This window comes from Cibotium barometz, chromosome 40 (assembly GCF_041138505.1).
Source record: "Cibotium barometz isolate CiBa-2024 chromosome 40, ASM4113850v1, whole genome shotgun sequence".
NCBI classification, from domain to species: Eukaryota; Viridiplantae; Streptophyta; class Polypodiopsida; order Cyatheales; family Cibotiaceae; genus Cibotium; species Cibotium barometz.
Window position 1 is genome coordinate 39,313,064 of NC_141085.1, and position 22,376 is coordinate 39,335,439.

Below are 22,376 nucleotides of genomic sequence, written 5' to 3' on the forward strand. Positions count from 1 at the left end.
CACCTTCTACAGGGCGGGCACACCCACAACAGAGGCCTTGGTGTATAAAAGTAGACAGGAGATGACTTCTAACAGACCCATGTTGAGTCCTTGGTGATACCCTATGAAAATAACCAGTCAGATGACTCTGTTGTTGTGGCTAAAGAAGATGGTGGCTGCATGTATGATGCTGACTGTTGCAAGCAGACCCAGGACTTGGATGATGACTTGGATGCTGTGAAGAGTGCACATAATGATGTTTGTATACATGCTTTTTTGCTGAGAAGTAAATGCTATATGAGGAGACTTATAGTCCTGTATAGGAAAGGAATCATCATGTTCGTGAGGATGTTTTTGAAAATGCTTTACATTGGCAGGTGACAGATGGATGTGCTGTACAGCTGCATGATGAAAATAAGTATCCAAGAGGGTTTTGGGATGTAGTGCCAGAATGGGATTGGTGGAGAAGGGGGACTGGGAAAGGGGTTGACAGAGTTTGTGTTTTAAGTGTGCAACCCTCTATTAGAAGCACATCACTGATGTTGTTTACAAGATGCCTGCAAGTATTTGGTCCAGGAGAGGCAGAGAAGGTTCAGTTAGAAGACTATGGAGAGAGATGATGTACCCATTTGATCCAAGTGGAAGGGTCAGTTGTTCAGAGTACAAAAGAGACAATGAAACACTTGAAAGTGTTCACCCAGGGTGTTGGGCAATATGTGAGGGAAATCCAGAGCCCAATCCCAGCATGGTGTATAGAAATGTATAATGTATATAGGATGGGTGAAATGGATTGTAGGTGGCGGAAACGTGGCAGCCAAGTGGATAAGCGCAGGTGCAAAAAAACAAAAAAGAAAGTGCATGGGCAATCAAACGAAGCGGGCTGTGGAACCTTCTGGAAGAAAGCAAGGCGGCGATGAACTGAAGAAGGTGAATTGGGGAAGTTTTCGAGAGTGGTTCATCTAGTGTGTGGCTAGAGAAACCACCAGAGAGAGTGACTGCAGTGGAGTGAACTCTTGCAATACAATTTTGTTTGGTTGAAGCTTGCAGGATGGAGGACTTGCTAAGTTTTTAAGATTGCAGTGAGAAGACCAGTGTAGTGTGAGAGGAATTGATTGTGTCAGAGCAGAGGGAATGCTGGAGACGAGAGAGTCGGCTAGGAGGTGTGTCCCCTAGGTTCTCTGTGCAGCATCTCTGTTAGAGACTTGGCTCAACTCAATACCTCCTCGACTGTAGCTGTTGAAGATGAAGCTTTGAAGTGCTATCGCTGGGGTCTATCTGTGGGAGATCCTTGAGCTTTGTGGTGTTTTCTTCTCATGTTTGTGCCCATGTCTCAGGGCTGTTGAGACACTGTTGTGTTTTTGTCTATATGAAGAAGTCAACGAGTTTGGTTTGTGCGAGCTGTGAATGATTGCAAAGTCTTTTGTTTTGAGGTTTCTGTTGTGGTGAATGAGTTGTTTTGATAGAGTTTGTGGAGGTGAAATATCTGTATGTGTGAGTCTGATGACTAGGGAGTTGCTGAGTCAGTGCTGACTCAGTCAAGATTAGTTGAGAAGGTACAGAGTTGGATAAGGTTAGCTGAGCTTCAAGTATAATCGGCTAAAGGTGTAGAGGGCTGGGTTTGGCCTGTCTGGGTTGGAGGGAAGTGTTTTTGTTTTAGGTCTAACAGTCAGAGAGCAATCAACAGTCAACTGTCAACAGTTAGACGGATTAGTGGGCTGGAAGGTGATCGAAAGTCAGTTGTGTGTCAGTTGCTTTTAGCTGGGTGTCTATAGTGCTAGATCCTTGCAAGGATAGATTTTTTTGAGAGTCAGGCAGTGTCAGAGGAAACATAAGTGAAAGTTTCTGATTGAGCTGAGTCTACTGGGTCTGATTCCGAAAGCTGAGTCAGTTTTCAGTGCTCCCATATGCCTCTTGCCAGTGTCATGTGCTTTACATGATTGATCACTTGTGGTGTGCAGTTGAGGAAAATAAATGACCGGACCCTCGCGTTGACACGATCCCACATGTGTGCCTGTGCCTCTCGGTCCTTCCTCATCGACAGTAACTCCCCTTCCTGTGCTTCCGGCCGTGGAACCCCGATGATGATGAAATCAGCAAGGTCATATGATTCCAGCACAGACTCCATCATGACCTTCCAGATGCCGTAATTGGACCCGTCCAACTGACGTTCCACTGGGAACGTGGGGAGAGTCGGAATCTTCACGTGCTTCTCAGCCATTTCTAGTAAATCTGCCATCGTGGGGAGTAAACTGAAAGGGTGGGTGGGTGGGAAAAAAAATCTGTAAAACCTGCAAGTGGCTGTCCAGCACCTTAGCCCGCCTTCCTCTTGCAACTTCTCTTCCCTAACAGTCCAAAACAGTCCACCAATCAGCAACCTAACGCTCCCCCTCTTGCTCAGAAAACTCCCAAGATCTATCACGAGCCTAGGGCTCTGATACCATCTCAGAATATGCAGCGGAAATGATAACCAAACTTGGGTTGACAAGAGCAAGTAGAATGCAAAAAATAGATAGCACAAGAAACACAGAGAGATAGGTGTGTAAACTCTTCTCTATACACAAGATCCCGCAAATAACTGAATGATACAATGGTGGGGGGCATGGGGCCTATTTATATGCCCCATGCATGCAGTCGGCCAGCGTTGGTCACCCTCCACGACTGCATGTAGCAGTCGGCCAGCAGTAGAGAATTCCACGACTGCATACAGCAAGTCGGCCAGCAGTAAAATACTCCACGCTTGCTGATGGGCAGTCGGCCAACCACACGACTGCTGAATGGACAGTCGGCCAGCCACCAGTAGCTCCTGCTAACATCATCTGGCATCCATCCACACCACTGAAAAATGGGAAAAAATAGGGAAAAAAATACGGGGAGTGAGGAAAAATGATAAAACACCTATACAGGGCGGACACACCCACAACAGAGGCCCTGGTGTATAAAAGTAGACGGGAGATGACTTCTAACACTTCTTCCCTTTGTTGTTTCTATCACTCTCAAAGTCTATTCTATTCTTACCCATTGGCATATCAGCCTCCATCTTATCCTTTTCTTTTTCTCTGTACCAATTTTGGAGCTAGGCTCAGGCTAGCTTGTAAGACCTTAAGAGCAATGCGGAGTAAGAAGCAGCCAATAGACGTTGTGAGGTTGTTGGGTGATGGCCTCTATAACACCACCAATAGACACACAAGAAGAAAATGTAAAAGGATCAGAACTGGGGGACGCTAAGATCCCAGCTCCAAGGGCACCAATCAACCCTGCTCCTATCCTCAGCCCTTCAGCGGACACAATCAGACACCTCCACACCTTCGAATCCGACTCAGCTAACTCCTCCAGCTGTCCTCCAAAGTGAGTTTTGACCTCCAACACCTTTGATCTTCAACTTAAATAGCCCAGCCTGATGGCTTTCGGGTGGAATTTGAGGAGCATTCAGTTGCTCTACGGGACCGTGAGACTGGCCAAGTTGTTTGGGAAGGCGGTGTGGAGAATGGTATCTACAAGCTCTCTGCACTCTCCTCGTTGACAGGTTCTCAGGTCGGAGATTTGTGGCACTTTCATTTTGGCCACTTAAATGTGGATGCATTGAGGCGAGCTTTCCGAGACCAGATGGTGGTTGGCTTGCCAGATGTTGGTAGTAGGCAAGGGCGTTGCAGTTCTTGCATACGTGGTAAGCAGCACAGGGAATCTTGTCCGAAGGAGGCTTCTAGGCGGGCTTTGAAACCATTGGAGTTGATTCACACTGACTTGTGTGGACCTCAGCAAACACCATCTTTGGGAGGATCTCTCTACTTTATGCTGCTTGTTGATGATTGTACCAGATTCACGTGGGTCTACTTTCTTTCCCAGAAGGACCAAGCTTTTGCTCGGTTCAAGGATTGGCACATGATGGTGGAGAAAGAGTCTGGATTTCAGGTCAAGACTCTTAGGGCTGATAAAGGAGCTGAATTCTCCTCGACTGTATTTCTCAGATTTTGTGCAGATCATGGCATCAAAAGGGAACTGGCCAATACAGGATCGCCTTCGGAGAATGGAGTTGTCGATTGCAAGAACAGGTTTGTGGTGGAGATGGCGAGGACCATGTTGGAGCATCCGGATCTTCCTCGTCCACTTTGGGGAGAGGCTGTGGCAACGGTTGTCCATACCCTCAACCGATCTCCGACGACTTCAGTACCCCATATGACTCCATTTGAGGCATACTTTGTGGAATCAGAAGATTGATTCCTTCTTTGTTCGGACTAGATTTCAGAGATCGGTTGCAGATCCAAACCTGTATCTCTTCCGGGAATGCGGCATGGTCACGCTTATCATCCTTTATGTGGATGATCTCATTCTCACTGGCGGTCATGTGGAGCACACTAGAGTGACGAAGGCTGCCTTGTCAAAGGAGTTTGAGATGACCGACTTAGGCTTACTCCACTTCTTTTTGGAATTGCAGATCTGGCAGACCCAGAGGGGGTTTTCCGTCTCTCAGCAGAGCGGTATGTTCATGAGCTGCTTGAGGCCTTTGGGATGGAGAACTGCAAGCCTATTACTTTGCCGATGGACCCGAACACAAAGTTAGATCCTTGTGAGCTAGTTGATGCCTCGCAGTATCGGAAGTTGGTTGGTTCATTGATCTGGTTGGCTGAACACCAAATTGGACTTAAGCTTCTCCGTGGGGCTGTTGAGCTCTTTTATGCAGACGCCATTGAAGTCTCATTGGGGCACAGGGTTGCGGATCTTGCGGTATCTGCAGAATACGAAGGATCTAGGACTCTTTTACACAGGAGGGGATGGAGTCAAGCTCCAAGGTTGGAGTGACTCAGATTGGGGAGGAGATCCAGACACGAGGAGATCTACTTCAGGATATAGTTTTACCCTCGGCTCAGGAGCAGTTTCTTGGAGCAGCAAGAGGTATCCAACTATTGCCCTTTCTTCGACAGAGGCAAAGTACCGGGCTGCTTGTGGTGCTGCTTGTGAGGTTGTGTGGCTACGGAGGCTGCTAGGCAAGATTGGGTTTCCACAGAAGGAGCCCATAGTCATTCAGTGCGATAACCAGAGTTGTATAGCTATTGCTCAGAACCCGGTCTTCCATGCCCGGACCAAGCACATAGAGATACAGTATCACTTTGTACGTGAGAAGATCTTGGCTGGTGACATCTTGCTACTTTATTGTTCGACGGCGGAGGACAATGCGGCGGACCTCTTCACGAAGTCTCTACCTCAGGCTACGCTCAGGTGGCACTCCAGCTCCCTTGGGTTGGTTTCACAGCCAGGAGCTAAGAGGGGGTGTTAGAAGTCATCTCCTGTCTACTTTTATACACCACGGCCTCTGTTGTGGGTGTGCCCGTCCTGTATAGGTGTTTTATCATTTTTCCTCACTCCCCGTATTTTTTCCCTATTTTTCCCCATTTTTCGGTGGTGTGGATGGATGCCAGATGTTAGCAGGAGCTACTGGTGGCTGGCCGACTGTCCATTCAGCAGTCGTGTGGCTGGCCGACTGCCCATCAGCAAGCGTGGAGTATTTTACTGCTGGCCGACTTGTTGTATGCAGTCATGGAATTCTCTACTGCTGGCCGACTGCTACATGCAGTCGTGGAGGGCCACCAGGTCTGGCCGACTGCATGCATGGGGCATATAAATAGGCCCCATGCCCCCCACCATTGTATCATTTAGTTATTTGCGGGATCTCGTGTATAGAGAAGAGTTTACACACCTGTTTCTTGTGCTGTCTATTTTCTGCTTTCTACTTGCTCTTGTCAACCCAAGTTTGGTTATCATTTCCGCTGCATATTCTGACAAGAAGAAGGCCAAAGGCAGAAAATGGGCAAGACAAGAAAGTGAGATAAGCATAAATAACACAATTGTATTTTACTGAACTACACTACATGCCTACGGCTTGGATTGATGTGAAGGACAGAGGAACCAATCTGTGTTGATCGTTGCTTTTTGGGCTGAGTTTGCTCTTCAGGATTGGTCTCCTCTCCCTTTTCTGGCTGTTCCAAAAGTCAGATATAGGGAGAGGTGTTCTATTTATAGGCCTTCCAAAAGTTACTTGTGTTAGTAGCCCTAGCATGACACATGCATCTGATGGTTGGAGCTGATGCATATGACTGTCCCTCCTACTTATGTTGAATAAAGTGGCGGGGAAGATTATCCCTGATGCTCTACATGGATCTAGATAAAGTGGGATTGATGATACTTTAAGAATGAGATCCACACATGGAAGTGGTAGTGGATGTTCATCTAGGTGACATTGTGGTTCTCCTCTAAAATATCTGCTGCTATTCTCGCCAAAATTTGGTACTTTTCCCGGCAAAGTGAAAGCAAGTGGAACTTGGGCAAGAAACAGAATTTTGTGGAGTGTACTGACTTGAGAAGATTTGGGTGGAAGGTTCAGGAAAATTTGGAAGCTTAGTCGCACCATCTGCTGTGCATTTGGACAAAGATCTATACTATCCACACACTTTTACCCAGCGAATGGAATGGGTACAATCTGATATGAGTTTGAGTCTTGACAAATCTAAAAACTAATCCCGTAACACGTTCTTTAGTGTGCTGCTGAAAGCTCTATTCATGTCAATTGAAGATGCTTATCTGCACCCACCACTCGTTGTGCTGAAGATTGTCCCTCAAACACCTTACACTTTTTCACGTACTTTTGGTTTGATAGCCATCTCAGCCACCAGTGTGGTGAACTCGTGAGACTAATGCTAGATCCTTCTTGTTGGTGTTGCCACCAACTCTGGGCTGTGCTGAGGACTGTTCTTTGGATACCTGATGTGAAACTTCATTAGTTATCTCAGCAACTACTGAATATAATTCAGATACTAAAGTCTGCTGTAACTTTGTTGTTGCCATCAACTCTGGGTTGTGGGTTTTTGCTGGTTTTTTTTGGAAATGGTAAGTGGCATCTTCTCCTATCTGATAACTGGTCCAAAGTCTTGGTAAACTTCAGTACATTGAAATGCTCTGTCTGCTGAGAGAACTCACTCATGTTGAGTTGTGATCCTTGGTGAAAAAACAACTTTGGTGCTCCTTTCAAGGTCTGCAAGTTTGAGTCTGATCTGCTATTTAGCTCTTGTATGGAAGCAAGGGCCTCATACCTCATACATGCCTAGGAATCTGCTTGTTGTGCATGTGACTAAGCACATTGAATATCAAAGGTTCTTGTTAAGCTTCAAATGCCTGTAGAGTATCATCTAGTCGGTCTAGTTCGACTTCTTATCGTGCTGCAGTATATTTATGTCGGGCTTCCATGTTGCAAAATAATTAAGGAGAACTCTTTTTACAGAAAATGAGACTTCTATTAAATGTGGAAAAATTCATAGAAAATCACGGCCATTGTCGGAAGAGATTATCTCAAAATGCAAGGTGTACACAGCCAATCTGGGATATGGTGATGCCATGAAAAGCCCAGATGGAGTAGATGAGAATAAAATCACAAAACCAGTGCACAGAGACCTTGTCCACACATGAAGCATCACTAACCTTGCAGATATCCCATGCTAAGGCATCACAAAGTTAGGAAATCATTATATCATCCAAAGTAACAACCATATGATCTTAGACTCATTATCACAAACCTAGAAGTTTGAGAACTTCTCCTCTCTTATACAATACTAAGGCTGCCTCTTTGTACGTAGGGTACACGTTCAAACATCAAGCACCACTGGCTCAATGGTCACCAAGCACCAGCCAAGGAATTACCCTACCTTGACCATAACCCCTAGGAAATCACCCTATTGTGGTAGCTGCCACGATCAAGATAATTCCATTGTCTTCGTGTCACACTAGGTTGGGACCAAGCCTCACACATACTGGGATCCTTGAGCACAATTTTTTTTTTTTGTAAAACCGCACTTTCTATTTCTTTACTGTATAAAGAGAAGAGCCCCAAGATGAGGGCACTTCTCATACAATCTACAACTAAAAGCAGTCGAAAAACAAGTCCAGATTATCTGGTCTAGCTGTTGTAGCTGAACACAGCAATATAAAGATTGACGCAATGATTGATGGTAGTAATACTTGTCAATCTGAGGTGACTGGAAAACCAGCAGATTGTCTTTTGGTGGGACGACTGCCAGGAGCGGAAACGTGAAGAGCACTGCTCGAGAGGTGAGCTTGCGCTACTGTTTCCTGCCCCCGCCTGCCCCATTGCTGCCCCTGCCTGCGCACTGCTGCCTCCGCCTGCCCCTCTGCTGCCCCTGCCTGCCCATCTGCTGCCCCAGCTGCTCCCGCCTCTGCCTCCCTTCTTCTGCACCCGCCTCTGTTGCTCCCGCATTCTGCACCCATCTTGCTGCACCCGCCTTGTCCTCCCCCGTTTCCCTTTTATTTCAGTAGCATTTTTATTTGGATTCAAGTCGGCCGCCCACACTTTCTCGATTGGCTTTATGGCTTCTTCTGCCGTAGCCAATCTTTCGTCACCCCCACTGGCCGGGAGAATCAACAATTTTTCACAAGACGAGCTCACCTCTCTTCAGCACGACATTGACCTTGAGGTGCAGACCACCCTTGTTGCGAGAGTTTATGGTTCCCACCCCTCTCGTTTTTGCAGGTCCATGAATAGCTTCTAGCAGCTCTCCCTTCGGAGCTGATTGTGCACTTTCAGGATACTCGTTTGCTTGGTCGAGGCTTCTTCCATGTGGACTTTCATTCTTCAGAAGCTACTTCTCAGGTTTTGTCTGGCAACCCCTTCCCTCTTGGTCCTAGGATGATTTTCTTCTTTCAGTACTAGGTGGGCTTTGATCTAGTGGTGGAGGATCAACGCCTTACCCTGGTCTCACTGCGGTTCCCTGCTCTTCCTCGGTCCTATTGGAAGCTTTTAGCTTCCACAGGGGCATCCTTTGGCCAGGTTCTAGAGGTACCAGTCCTTCCGAGCTCTCCCGCCTCAGCTTCCTCGGCTATAACCGCCACTCTTGATGGTGTACCCCGGGTCCTTGTGCTTGTTCCTGATCCATCGATTACTGACGATCATATTATGCTTCATAGACCTGACGGATCGCATTTTCGCCAGAGGATGGAGATTGCAGGCAAACTTGACCAGTGTCTGATTTGTCGTCGAGACAGGGCCACATTGCTAGAGATTGTCCTAGATCAAGGGGCCATGCTAGGAGGTGGCGTGGTCCTACCCATCAGATGCCTTCTGCAGTTGCCGAGACTCCAGTTGCTCCTTTGCCACAGCAGACCACACAGCGTTTTAGGGATGGCAGGCACCCTTGGACCCCCGTACGTGCCTCTTCACCCACACCCCTTGTGGAGCACCCTAACCCTTATGCAACTCTTGCCTCACAGGATGTTGATCCTTCTTTGGGAGGATGAGGCTTTGCAGGCACATGATCTAGATCCTTCACAGGAGGATGCTGCATCACAGTTACAGGATGATTGTACCCTTGAGGATGATGTTGCGCATTCGCATTTGTCATGGTACCTCTCCAATTTTGAGGACTAGCCCTGGCTTTTCCCCGGAGTGGGAGAGAGGTAAGTTTCACATCATCAGATTTTCCCTCCCTTATCTATGTGAGACGTACTTCCGCCTCTAAAGGGGGTCCTTGGTCGACCACGAGATCTGGTCGTTCCTACTCTGAGTCCTTATGAGGATTGTCTCTTGGAACATTCGGGATCTTGGGGGGTTTTTCTGCGTTGGCGGAAACAAATTGTAAAAACCCAGCTTCATTGTTCAATTACAAGTGGACCTATGGATGTATTGCTCTTGCAAGAGCATAAACTGGATGCTAGCCAATGTGGGAGATCAGGCAAGCTTCTCTCGGGACACACCTTTTGGTCACTAGCCCTTGGTACCAAGGGTGGTGTCTGTATCTCTTTCAGCTTTGATCTTGCCTTGCATCATTGGACATGGTGTCATTTTGCCTGTGAGAGCGCAGTGGATCCTTCTTATGCAGGGTACTACATGCATTGGTATTCTCAACCTCTATGCTCCTAACCATAGAGGTGAGAGGATTGCCTTCTGAAAATCTCTCACTACACTGATGCCTCTAGCCGACCATTGGATTATTGGTGGGGATTTTAACATGGTTGAGATGCCAACGGATAAAAGAGGTGGACATGAGGTCTTGGTGCATCCTCTTGAAAGAGCGTCTTGGGAGAGGTTTATACTCTCCATTCATGGAAGAGATTGTTGGCATGAGGATGACATTTCGAGGAGACCATCCACTCTTCTTTATTCATGGTCTAACAGGAGAGGGGTTGCAGGATGTATTTATGCACGGTTAGACAGATTTTATGTGGATGATTGGGTGCTTGACAGAGGGGGGCTTACTTTTATTGCTAAAGGCACCTCTAAATCAGATCATTGCCCAGTGATTTTATGTATTAGAGATCCGAATTGCCATGGATCAGCACCCCATGTACGCATCCCTGATCATTTGTTTTCAGATGCAGAGCTATCACGTTGTATGCTTGATATTTGGAGATCTCATGACTTCTTACAGGCCTCTCACAGCCTGGCCTCTGCTCTTTGTGATATTAGTGTCTTTTATCACACATGTGCCATGTCTAAGAGGCAAGAGACCTTTGACTTAGAAAGGGCTATTAGACGTAGATTGGTTGCCTTGCAGAAAGAGCACGAGAAACATCCTCATGCTCAATGGGTTGCAGATTCTTTATCTATTGTTAGGGCATAACTTCATCACTCTCTTGAGCAGCACGCGGAGTACCGTTTCCATGCCCAGGAATCCTTTTGGACACAGATGAGTGGTAGATGCAACAAACATTTCTTTGCTACTCACAGCCCATCTCATGCCAAAGATAGTGTCAGGCAGTTGTTGCAGGATTCACATGGCATTCTTCACTCAGATCCTCTTATGATTGCCATTGGTTTCTACCCCAGCTTCTTAGCGCTGAGCCGCACTCTGATTTGAGACACAGGGCACAAAGGAAGGTTTGGAATGCATTGCCACATTTCATCACTGAGGAGATGTGTCCCGCTCTAGATGCCTCTTTTTCTATGCAGGAGTTCAGTCATGCTCTTCATGCCTTACCTCATGGGAAGTGTCTAGGGGAAGATATCCTCTCCCGTGTTTTTTTCATTACTCTTTGGGATGAGATTGGGACTAAGATCACATCAGCTCTCCAGGAGATGTGGGACACAGGTTCTATGCCTTCTTCACTCACTGAGGGGCTTATTTATCTTATTCCTAAGAGTGGGGATAAGACATTGATTGGCCAGTGGAGACCTATCACCTTACTTGGGACTGCATATAAGATTCTTGCTAAGGTAGTGAGCATCAGATTGCAACCAATTTTGCAGGATGTCATTCATGATACTCAGAATGGATTCTTCCACGGCGGCAAGAGCATCTTTGATAACATTTTCTTGTTTTGGGAGGCCGTCGAATGGGCTAAAGCGAGTAATCAACCCTTAGCCATTTTGCTCTTATATTTTGAGAAGGCCTATGATAGAGCGGATTGGGACTTCCTTGAGGGTACTCTTAGCCATATGGGCTTCTCTCATAGATGGATCAAGGGAGTTTCATGCATGTATTGAGATGCCCACAAAAGAGTGCTCGCTTGTGGTGATAGAGAGCGGTTTCAGATTTCTCGCTCAGTACGGCAGGGTTGCCCTTTAGCCCCATTATTATATATCATAGTTGCAGAGGCCATGAGCATCTTTCTCCGCTCCACTGCTGGTATTTCTGGATTGAGGTTGCCTCTTTGTAGTCAAGAGGAATTGGTTGACTCTGAGTTAGCTGATGACACAGCCATGTTCTTGGAGGCTTCACATATATGCTTATGCTCCTTCCGGGTAGCAGTAGAGGAGTTCTGTTTGTTTGGTAGTAGGGGCACTCATTAATTGACCCAAATGTGTTGGTTTTGGGTTAGTGATTCACCGAGAGTTGCTAGGGATGCAAAGCTTGGTTTTACTTTGATCAATAGAGGATGCACTGCTAGATATCTGGGATGCCAGGTTGGGACTGATATTTCTCCTGCACAACAGTTTGCTCCGGTATTTATGAGTATCCGGAAGAAGCTCCTTCATTGGAGCTCCTGGAGATTAGATTTAGATTCGAGAGCTTTGGTGGCTAATCAGGTATTGCTTGCCTCAGCCTGGTTTATTGCCTCTTGTTGGTGCTTCTCTCGTGCGTGCATTGGTCAATTGCGGAGACTAATCCACAATTTCCTCTGGTCGGGTTTGGATGGCACCTTAGACACTCGTGCCGGGGTAGCTTGGCTCACAGTTATTCAGCCCAAACGAGAGGGGGGCTTGAATATTATCGATCCGGATGTTCAGTGCAGGGCGTTGCTCTGCAAACTTGTGGTCAAAGGTTTCCTACTAGCCACTGAGCCTTGGAAGGTTTTTTTCTTGTCTCATATTTCCGGATGTACACCCCGAGTCGGGAGACTGGATGCCCAGCACATGATTTTTGTTCACATAGGCTGATATCAGGGCACCATCTTCCCCTCTTATTGCAGCCATTGTGAGAGCATGGAGAAGCATGAGATCTTTTTTGCGACAAAGGCTTCCTAGGTCTTTGGATGAGGCTGAACGACAACCTGTTATGTGGAACGGGCTCATCAGGGATGAGGCCGGTCGGCCACTTGTGCATCTCGTTATATGTAGTGGTCAGGATGGGAGAGATGTGCATACACACTTCTTGCTTGGAAGACCTTTAAGAGTCTTCTGGAGGATCGGAGAGCTGCATCCATTCAGCATCTTAGGGGCTTTCGCATTCGTATTGATCAGATTGATGCAGCTATTCCGTATGAGTGGCTCTCTTGGACCTTTCATGGAGACTATCATCCGAGTTGGCTGGGAGTTTTTTCGAGGATAGACATACCTCTGCAGGTCATTGCTCTCCCGGGCTAGGAGGCTCCAGATTGCATCATTTACTCTATCATGCCTGGAGGGAGATTGAGGAGATGTAGTATGGAGGAGATCATCCCAGATACTAGGCTTAGTCCAGTGAGGATTGTTGGTCGTTCAGGGAAGCATTGGTTCATTGACCCTTCTCCTCAGCTGGTGACTCATGGCTCTTGATGTTTGTGGTTATATGGTGGCAGTCCTATCAGATATCTTTAGTGGGATCCAGGAGAGTGGGAGTGGATTGATGTCGTTGATCCTTTGAAAAGTCTTCCTTTTTTTAGTTTCACCGTCCGGAATGCCAGGCTTCTCCTCACTCGACAGATGCATAGGATCCCTACTCTCACGCCTCATTGGGAGAGCTATAATATTTCTCTAGTGATACAGCGCAAATATTGGCATAGACTTTGACACTCATACAGAAGGAGCGAGATCTCTCATTTCTTTTGGTTATTCTTACATGGTGGTCTCCCCACCAATCAGTGGAGATCGGTTTTCGATGTAGCACCTTCCTGTCCTAGGTGTGCATCCCCATAAACAACATTGTTTATGGGAATGCAGCACTGCACAACAGATTTGGGGTTCTATAGCCCAACTTATGGGCAAATTGAGTGGCCGAGCCATGCATGTGACTTGGGGGGCAATTGCTTCGCTCTCCTAGTCCAGTCCGCAGCTTTTTTATGGGGGTAGCGGTATAGATTTTGCTATTTTCATTCGTAGAGGTATTGCCTTGCATGGTTTATTGCAGGATGTCCCTCGCTCAGATTATACACCGTGAGACAGAGGATTGACACCAGTTGGGAGATTGTTGCCAGTATTACAGCATGGTCAATCTGGAGAGCTAGATGCACGGAGGCTATTGAGGGTGCCAGATTTTTGGGTCTCAGTGCATTAGTACTATATGGGGTGATATCATCCATACTCTTATGGCTACTTGGGCTCGTATTCAGGGGCCCTCTGTTCTACACAGGCAAAGCACGTGATTTTTATGCAGGAGTGGGACCATGGCATCTTCTTTTCCTCTAGCACCACAGGTCTTTCATGGCATCATGATGCTCCTCAGTGGTTGAAATCACCTTGCATATTGGGGTGATTCTATTCTTTTCCGGCTTATAGCTGTGATTGTTGTATGTCTTTTTCATACTTAATAGAAGTCTCTTTCAGACAAAAAAAACAAAACCAGTAGATTGTGACCAATCCAGATTGTTGTCCAAAGTGCCCAAAATCTTGTCCATGCAAAGAAAGGATCATTGTCATTCAATTTCCTTGTGAGTTTGCCAAAGATCTAGAAGTTTCTAGAAAAACATACACCCAAAAATCTGGCAATTAAACACACTATTAAGCGATGTAAGAACTCCTTGGTATTTGTGCAATTCCATAATAAGTGTGAATAGTCTCATTCAAGCGCACGAACACTACACATTTAGCAGTAGCAATTTTTTTTTTGGCCAAACATGTGCCAACAGGGAGTACTCTCCTACAATACATCTCCATAGGAATAGTCTCTGTTTGAGGGGGAGTTTACTATTCCATATCGCTTTCAAATTTTGCTTCCACCATTTTTTTGTTTTGTTCAAATGCCACATCCCATTTGCATGCTTTGAAAACCATGGCCGAGGGATGGTGAATCTGTAAATCTTTGATGCTATAATTTGAGCAAAACAAATTGTAGTAGACGCGGGAAGCCCTTCTCTATGTAATGTCCAATCTTGCAATCTATTCTCTTGAGGGTCATGCAATACATCCTAAAAGGGTTGCATTTGATTGTTTATTTGCTACCATGTAGTCCTATAATGCATACCCAATCCCCATCTTATTTGTGCTCGAGGAAATGACAAGACCCTTCCATCACGAGATATCACATCTTGCTCAATGTTTATATCTTTAGTAGATAGAAAATAAGCTCTTCTAGGAGTTGTGATCACCAATGGAGTAGTAAAGACTTTACTCCAATGTATATTTTCTTGCCTCAAAGAATTTTATATTTGTGGAGGTCTCCCAAACCAATGTAAGTATTACAACACTTCTTTCCAATCAACAATCAATTTGCTTGTATATGGGCAACCTGGAATCTTGCCTTGCACATGCCCACAGACTATCTCCCAGTATTGTAGTTGCCATATACCAAAGGAAGATGTTTTAAATTTTTACACATTTCTGCTGCCATAAGCATCGAGGGTTGTTCTTGAGGCAAGAAATTATTTAACATTGGTGCTTTTCTTGCCAATACATGATAATGAAGATTTAGGACATTTAGTCCACCATGCATTTTAGGCGAGCAAATCTTCTGATACGTCATCAGCCTTGGTGCTTTTTTGTGCTTTTTTGATCTCCATAATAGTTCCATTGTCTGTGACATGAAAGACGAAATTTGTTTTTTTGACCATATCAACAGTGGCAAGAAAAACTGGATGCAAGGCATGAGAACAGATTGCACAATGCAAAGCCTGAGATGAAGCGGCCATGTAGGTAGTTTCCACTAATCTAGCTTCATTTGTATTTTTTGCATTACCCATTTAGTAGCATCCTAGTGAGAGACATTTCACCCAATGGATATCCCAAATGTTTGATAGTTTCCGTTGGTAGGAGAATTTATCAGGCCATAAAATACTATGCCAATCTTCTTCCTCTAAAGGCAACAATTTTGATTTCTCGAAGTTTATAAACAGCCCTGCAACCTCACCAAATAGCTCTCGAGCCTACATAAGTATACATAGATCATTCTGGTTATTTTTTGGGAAAAAGGAATGTAGGCCAGAGCAACCAAGACACGACCATGTGGCAATTGCAAACCATGTAGATGTCCATTGTCCACCGTGAGTTTATCCATATAAAGCAACGATGGATGAGTCGCTATCGCATATAACAAGGCATTCATAGGGCATCCATGCTGATTGATTTTCCCAATTGCCAGAGAGAGGACAATCCTTTAATACATCTTGCAGTGCTATCTTTGTATAGCCAATAAATGACATTACACATTTTTTCTCCAAATCCAAGTTTCGTCATTACCATTGCAATATAATCCCAATGAACAACGTCAAAAGATTTAGCCACATCAAACTTGCAATAACAATTATCCTGCTCTGTGTAGTTTGCATATTCTATTCCCACATAGACATTGCAAATATTGTGTGTGATTTGTCTTATGGGGAGAAAACCATATTATGTCGATCCCTATTTAAGATGTTTTTGATTCTATGGGTGATCATTTTAATAATCAATCTGTAGACCACCACCATCAATGTAATAGGTCTCCAATCAGCAATATTTTGACATATTTATTTTTTTGGCACCAACTTAACCAGACCCTCTTGCCATGAGGATGACGTAATTCCTTGTAATCATGATTGATTGATCATAAGCAAGAGCGGCTGTTTAAGTATATCCCAGGACTGTAGAAATAATTCAACAGTTAAGCATCCCATCCTGGGAATTCCCGTTTGCCCAAAGATTTAACTGCATTATCAAGCTCCAATTCCAAAAAAGGAAGTTTAAGCTCTTGTGCTTCTTGTGCATCCATAAGTCCTATCACGTGAGAGTAGGTCAGCACGAGCAGTAGAAGCACTGTCTATTAATGGAGCAGATGTTGCAAAAGGATATTGGAAATGAGTCACACATTCTTGTTCTAATTGCGTGATATTATGTGTCCATTCACCATTTTTCCTTTGCAGTCGTGAAATGCATTGCTTTGGCCTTGATGTATGCAAGCTTTTGAGGTACATCCCTTATCCAATAAAGGTTTTTGTCGTGATCGGATCTGCCACTTTTCCAACTTTCTTTGATCATTTCTTTCGAGCTCATGCCCAACATAATGCACTCTTTCTTCTTCTTGAGGGGATAACATACAAATATGGGCGAGTTCTTCAAGAGCTTGCAATTTTCTTTTCAACCCACAGATTCTTTCTCTTTCTTCTAGTAAGTACCATTTTCCATAATCAGCTGAACATCAAAATGATACCGAGCAGCGTCAATATCCTCATAAATCTTTGCATTTAGAGCAGCAACAATATCACCCACCATATCTTGAAACAGAGGGTGAGTGAGATAACTATTGTTTATCAAACATAGCCTCTTTACTAGCAGTTTCTCATCAGCAAGAGGAGTACCAAAATAGAGACCCATCCATAGAGGAGCATGATTTGAGAGTCCCAAGGAATAATCAACCCACATACGACATGTAATTGGATCATAGGTGATCAACATTCAAAGAGTACGAACGATCCAATCTAGTATGATATTCAGTAAAAGCATTATGATGGAATGTAAAACCTTTCTTGCGCATGTGTAGCCACCAAGGGTGCCCAGATGGATTGTCCACCAAAGGTCCACATGGACTGTCCACCAAGATGCCCACATGGTGGACTGTCCGCCGCAATAGCGTGACTGTGTGGCAGTCACAGTGAGTCAACAGCATTGGGGTCATCGAGTGGAGACGCACCACCACAACCGACACAAGGAGGTGCATTGAAGGCTTCAACGGCACTGACGGCACCGATTGACACTCCACCGGCATCTCCAGAGACGAGAGATTCCACCAAAGGCTACATTGCCACCCAAGGCATCCACCAAAGATAGGAGATGCCACCGACTTGACCTCAGGCATATATGGCCCCTCGTCCCATCTTGGAGGACATCCTTATCATGCATCCTTATCTCACCTTGGAGGACATCCTTATGCTCATCTTTTATACCACTTGTACCTTGTGTTCTGTCATCAGCTTGAGCCGTGTTGTCCGCTTCACTGTGACCTCTGCTAAGTGTGCACGATACAGTGAGGACATGTATCAATGTTCTCTAAGTAGTGCAAGTGTTCTCGTTCCTTCCACATTCTTTTCTCTCCTTGTGTTGTGTTCCACTACATAGTGTCTTCTGTGTTGCGCTGTGAACATCTAGCACTCCGGACATATTGTCCAGAGAGGAACCACCACAGTGTGCCAAGCGACCAGCCGTGCTACAGGTACACTAAAATTTGGCATGCCCGGTGGGACTCTCGAAACTGGGAGTCCTGATAGCTCTATCCTTCCTCTGTGTTGCATCCTTTTTCCGTGTTGCGTCCTCTCTGCATGCCTAATACACGCTCCCGTGGTAGTCCGGTCAGCCTGTCCAAAAATCCTCTCTCAATACGCTGCTTCAGTCGGAAGAGGTTCAGCTATGTGCCACCCAGGGATCCTCCTCCACCTCTTCCTATGGCAGCTAACCTTGGTAACCCCATCCTTGGCAACGTGGGAGGCCAAGCCAACCCTCCTGGCGCAAAACCCCTTTCCACGGTGCTGGGCCGAGTCAACGTCAAGCTTCCTACCTTCAAAGATTCATCCACTGAGGATGTGGATGACCACATCCGACGGTTCATCTCTATTGTAAGAGCCGAGGACTTGAGCGGGAGGATGCCTCCTTGGTGCTCTTTCCGTCCACTCTCCAAGGTTCTGCAGACAAGTGGTTTAGTTAGTTTCCAATCGACCACTTTACAGACTTGACCACTCTAAAGGACACATTCCTTTGGACCTTCCATCCTAGTAACTATGAGGACCGCATTCTCCAAGAGCTAGGGAAGCTCCAACTGCTACCATGAGAGTGTCGGAACTCATGACACGGACCACAATGCTAGGGGCTCACTTACCGACTTACCCTGGTGACTTCAGGGTGCTTTAGTGGGTGACACAAGCCTTACCCAGATCCACCCAGCAAAAGATTCGGGAGAGTCGGCCCACACCCACAACATTGTTGGAATTCTAGGAGCTAGCCTCCCAACTTGAAAATGCACTACTCATCTTTGAGCGTGATGTCGGCTCTGTACATCCAACACTGGCACAATTGGATGACTCGGTGGAAAAGCAAAGCGGGAGCTGGAGGCACTCAAACTGAGCCAAAAACCTCCTAGCGAGGAAAGTACCTTGCTCCAACTCAAAAGGGAGATTGAAGAGTTGAAGACCTAGGATGAAGCCAAGAAGGGACTGTGGTGTGCTATATGCGAGTCACTTGGACACACTGTAAAAGAATGTCCAAAAGGGAAGTACTGCTCCTTTTGTGAAAAAGGAGGACATGAAGATAAAGAGTGCTACTACCTTAAGGGGTTCTGTCAATTTCATCAACCACACACTCCTCATCTTGCCTTGACCGTCCCCAACCTTGCCTATTATACCACAGCTGCCATTGTCGTTCCACAACCCTTCCATGCTGCTACACCTCCTCCTTGCCCACCCACTCCCCAGGTGACCTACCTTCCACCACTCATTCCGAATCCTCCTTCCCCAACCACCATGGCAGAAGCCCCCATGAACCGTCCTATTTGCCCTTCCCAACCTCGCACTCGTCCCGTCCTTTGCTATAGATGTGGGGAATACGGTCATTACCAAAGTCAGCATTGTCCGGAATCCAAGGATTTTCCAATCCTGTAATGATGTCTTCGCACGGACATACAAGGACTTGGAAAGTGTTCCAGCTGCCATTGGTGTCCACACCATTCCTCTCCAGGAGGGCACTCAACCCGTTCGTGGGCGCGCCTACAAGCTGAACCCAAAGTACATAGAGGCTGTCAAGGTGGAGCTGGAAAAGATGGAGGACGCCCAAATCATTTCCCCAATAGAACACTTTGAATGGCTTTCCCCTATGGTGATTTCGCCCAAGAAGAAGACCAACAAGGTCCGTGTCTATGTGGATTTCCGGTCTCTCAACAAAGCCACTATCAAGGATGGATTTCCCCTTCCATTCATGGATTGGGTATTAGAGGATGTGGCCAGGCATGCCCTCTACAACCAAGTCGCCATCCACCCGGATTACCCTGCCAAGACCGCTTTTGTCACCCAATGGGGTACCTACGTCTACAACAAGATGCCCTTCGGGCTGTGTAATGCTCCGGCCACTTTCCAACGGCTTGTCACAAATATCTTTGGGAGTACCTGCTCAACTTTCTTCGTACTTTCATTGATGATTTTTCTAATTTCACAGGCACTCAACTTGTTTCTAGATTGGAGGCCTTTTCAGAACATGTCTTTGAGTTAGCTCTAGTCTTTGCCAAGTGTCACTCCTCCTGGCTCCACCTTAACCCCTTTAAATGTCATTTCTTAGTGATTCAGGGCACCCTCTTCGGTCACTTTATCTCTTCTGATGGTGTGGCTCCCGACTCTGACAAAATAGTTGTCATCCTTCGCCTTCCTTCTCCAATCAGCCCAAAGGCACCTTGGTTTTCGTCAGACACACCAGCTACTATCATCATTTCATCTACGTGTATGCTGACATGGCCCTTCCCCTCACCTGCCTAGTCAAGCCCTCCACCATCTTCCAGTGGTCTGACCCGGCCTTTACTGCATTCTCATATCTTAAAAAGCGCTTGATCGAAGCCCCCGTTCTCATCCTACCCGATTGGACGATCATCTTCCATGTCCATACATATTCAAGTCTCACTGCTGTGGGCGCGGTCCTTACTCAGCCCAGTGAGAAATACAAGATGGACATACCCATCTATTATGCCAGCCGCCTCCTCACACCCGTTGAACAAAACTACACCACTATTGAGAGGGAAGGTTTGGTTATTGTGTATGCTTGCCAGAAGTTCCGCCACTATCTCTTGGGCTCCCACTTCATCGTCATCTCGGACCACCATGCTCTAAAGTATCTTCTCAATAAACCACAGGTGGCTGGTCGGGTGTGAAGGTGGTTGCTACTCTTCCAAGAATTCGACTTTGAGATCCTCCTCTGACCGGACAAACATCATGTCATGACGGACCACCTTTCCTACATCGACATAGGGGAGCCTGCAAACAGGTATTGAGGATGACCTTCCTGATAGTGTTCTTTTCAAAGTTGATGCTGCTCCGGATTACTATGGGGATATCCTTGCTTTGCTTTCCATAGGACACTTTCAAGTCAGTGCTAGCCCCATGGACAAGCGCTGGCTTCTAATTAAAAGCTGCCCCTTCCAAATCATCGCTGGCCAACTCTACAATGCTGGTCATCATGGTGTTTTACACAGGTGCATCAGTCCTCATGAAGTGCCACAACTGGTCGAAGATGCACACTCCGGCCCTGGTGGTGGTCACTACCCCCGCCACATCTCGAGCGCCCTTCTGTTCCAGCATGGCCTGTGGTGGCCCACCATGTTGAAAGATTCTATTTAGTTTGCAAAATCTTATGACACTAGCCAACGGTGCGGCCCCAAACCCACCCGTCAAAATCACCGGCCCCTCCAGATTTCCCTCGCTTCGTCCCCATTTGAGAAATGAGGTCTTGATTTCGTGGGACCGAGTGGCACATCCGAGGAGATGCAAATACATTCTTGTTGGTACCAATTACGCAACCAAGTGGGCAGAAGCCCACGCCACCAAGGATTGCACGGCCAACAAGGTGGCGCGTTTCTTATATGAGCACATCCTTGTCCGCTTTAGTTGCCCCTTAGAAATCACCAGTGCCAGAGGTTCCCACTTTGTCATTTGAAACGGGCAAAGAAGCTCATCTTTGTCACGATTGTGACGTGTTTATATATCAGATTCTCTCTTCATTGCTGATTACTATTGCAGATGCAAAGAGTTACCAGCCAAAGGGAACCCCTACCCTCGACTGGTTGCGACTCTTCGTCAAAGGATGTACCTCTTCATCGAATAGCCACATCTCTTCGACGAATGGTTGTATCCCTTAGTGAATGGTTGTGCCTCTACATCGACTGGACACATCCCTTAGCCTAAAAGTTGTACCCTTTCGTCTAAGGTCATGTCCTTTCATCAAAGGACATGCCTCTTCAAATGTGTCTCTTCATCTCCTATATAAGAGACCTATTGTACTCAGTTTAATAACAACAAGTCAATTCAATCTTGTCTCAAGTGTTCTCTTGAAGGTTCTTGTTCTAAGTTAATTACTTAAGTAGTAATTAGTACACAATATGCAGGATTAACAACATAATCCTCACAGTGGTATCAGAGCAAATTTTTTTCCTACCCGTGGGTTGTGAAGCCCTCACCCTCTCCGCGGCACTCCCTCATCTACTCTCCTCTCGGTGTTGTATGGAAGAAGCAGAGCGATGGTGGACTTGGCGTGAATCCTTGCTCGCAGTAATGTAAACAAGCAGCAAACTTTTTTCCGCTCTGTGAGATGCCCAAACCCAAACCCTAAAATCAGTCCAAACCCTAACCCTAAAATCAGCCCGTCCAAACCCTAAAATTGGGTGTAGCAAGTGTTGAATGGAAGAGCAGGAGAGAATGCTCCATTTAATTCTACCCAATTTTGCCAATTTTGCTTGATTAAGCATTTTCCCAATTTTCTATAAAAAAAAAACGATGGGAAGCAGAGAAGCAGAAACTCACATCAAAGTGCTTGTAGTATGCCTGTATTCTACTGGAGGGTATTCTACTGGAGGCCCTCATCGCGTCTTTTCGGGCTGCATTTCTCTCCACGCAGGGTCGCCACCCTTTGATCTTGCCTCTTCACGTTTTCTTTTAAAAACGTGACGTTTCATATTTAAAAAAAAAAAACGAAACCAAAAGCCTTATAACTTAAGGCTTACATTAAGCCTTTTAATATACGTGGCTTCCACCAGCCACGTAAAGCAGCCACCCAACGGCAACTAGCGCTAGAGCACGCAAGGAAACCCGCCGGCGCAAGGAAGCCC

The 22,376-nt window shown here is 46.1% G+C and overlaps 1 protein-coding gene across 2 annotated transcripts in view; it reads left to right on the top strand.

The window, feature by feature from the left end:
* LOC147615488 (Protein kinase superfamily protein) overlaps positions 1 to 22,376 on the top strand; it is a 105,768-nt gene that overhangs the window by 24,575 nt on the left and 58,817 nt on the right. The gene's annotated exons all lie outside the window — the stretch shown is intronic.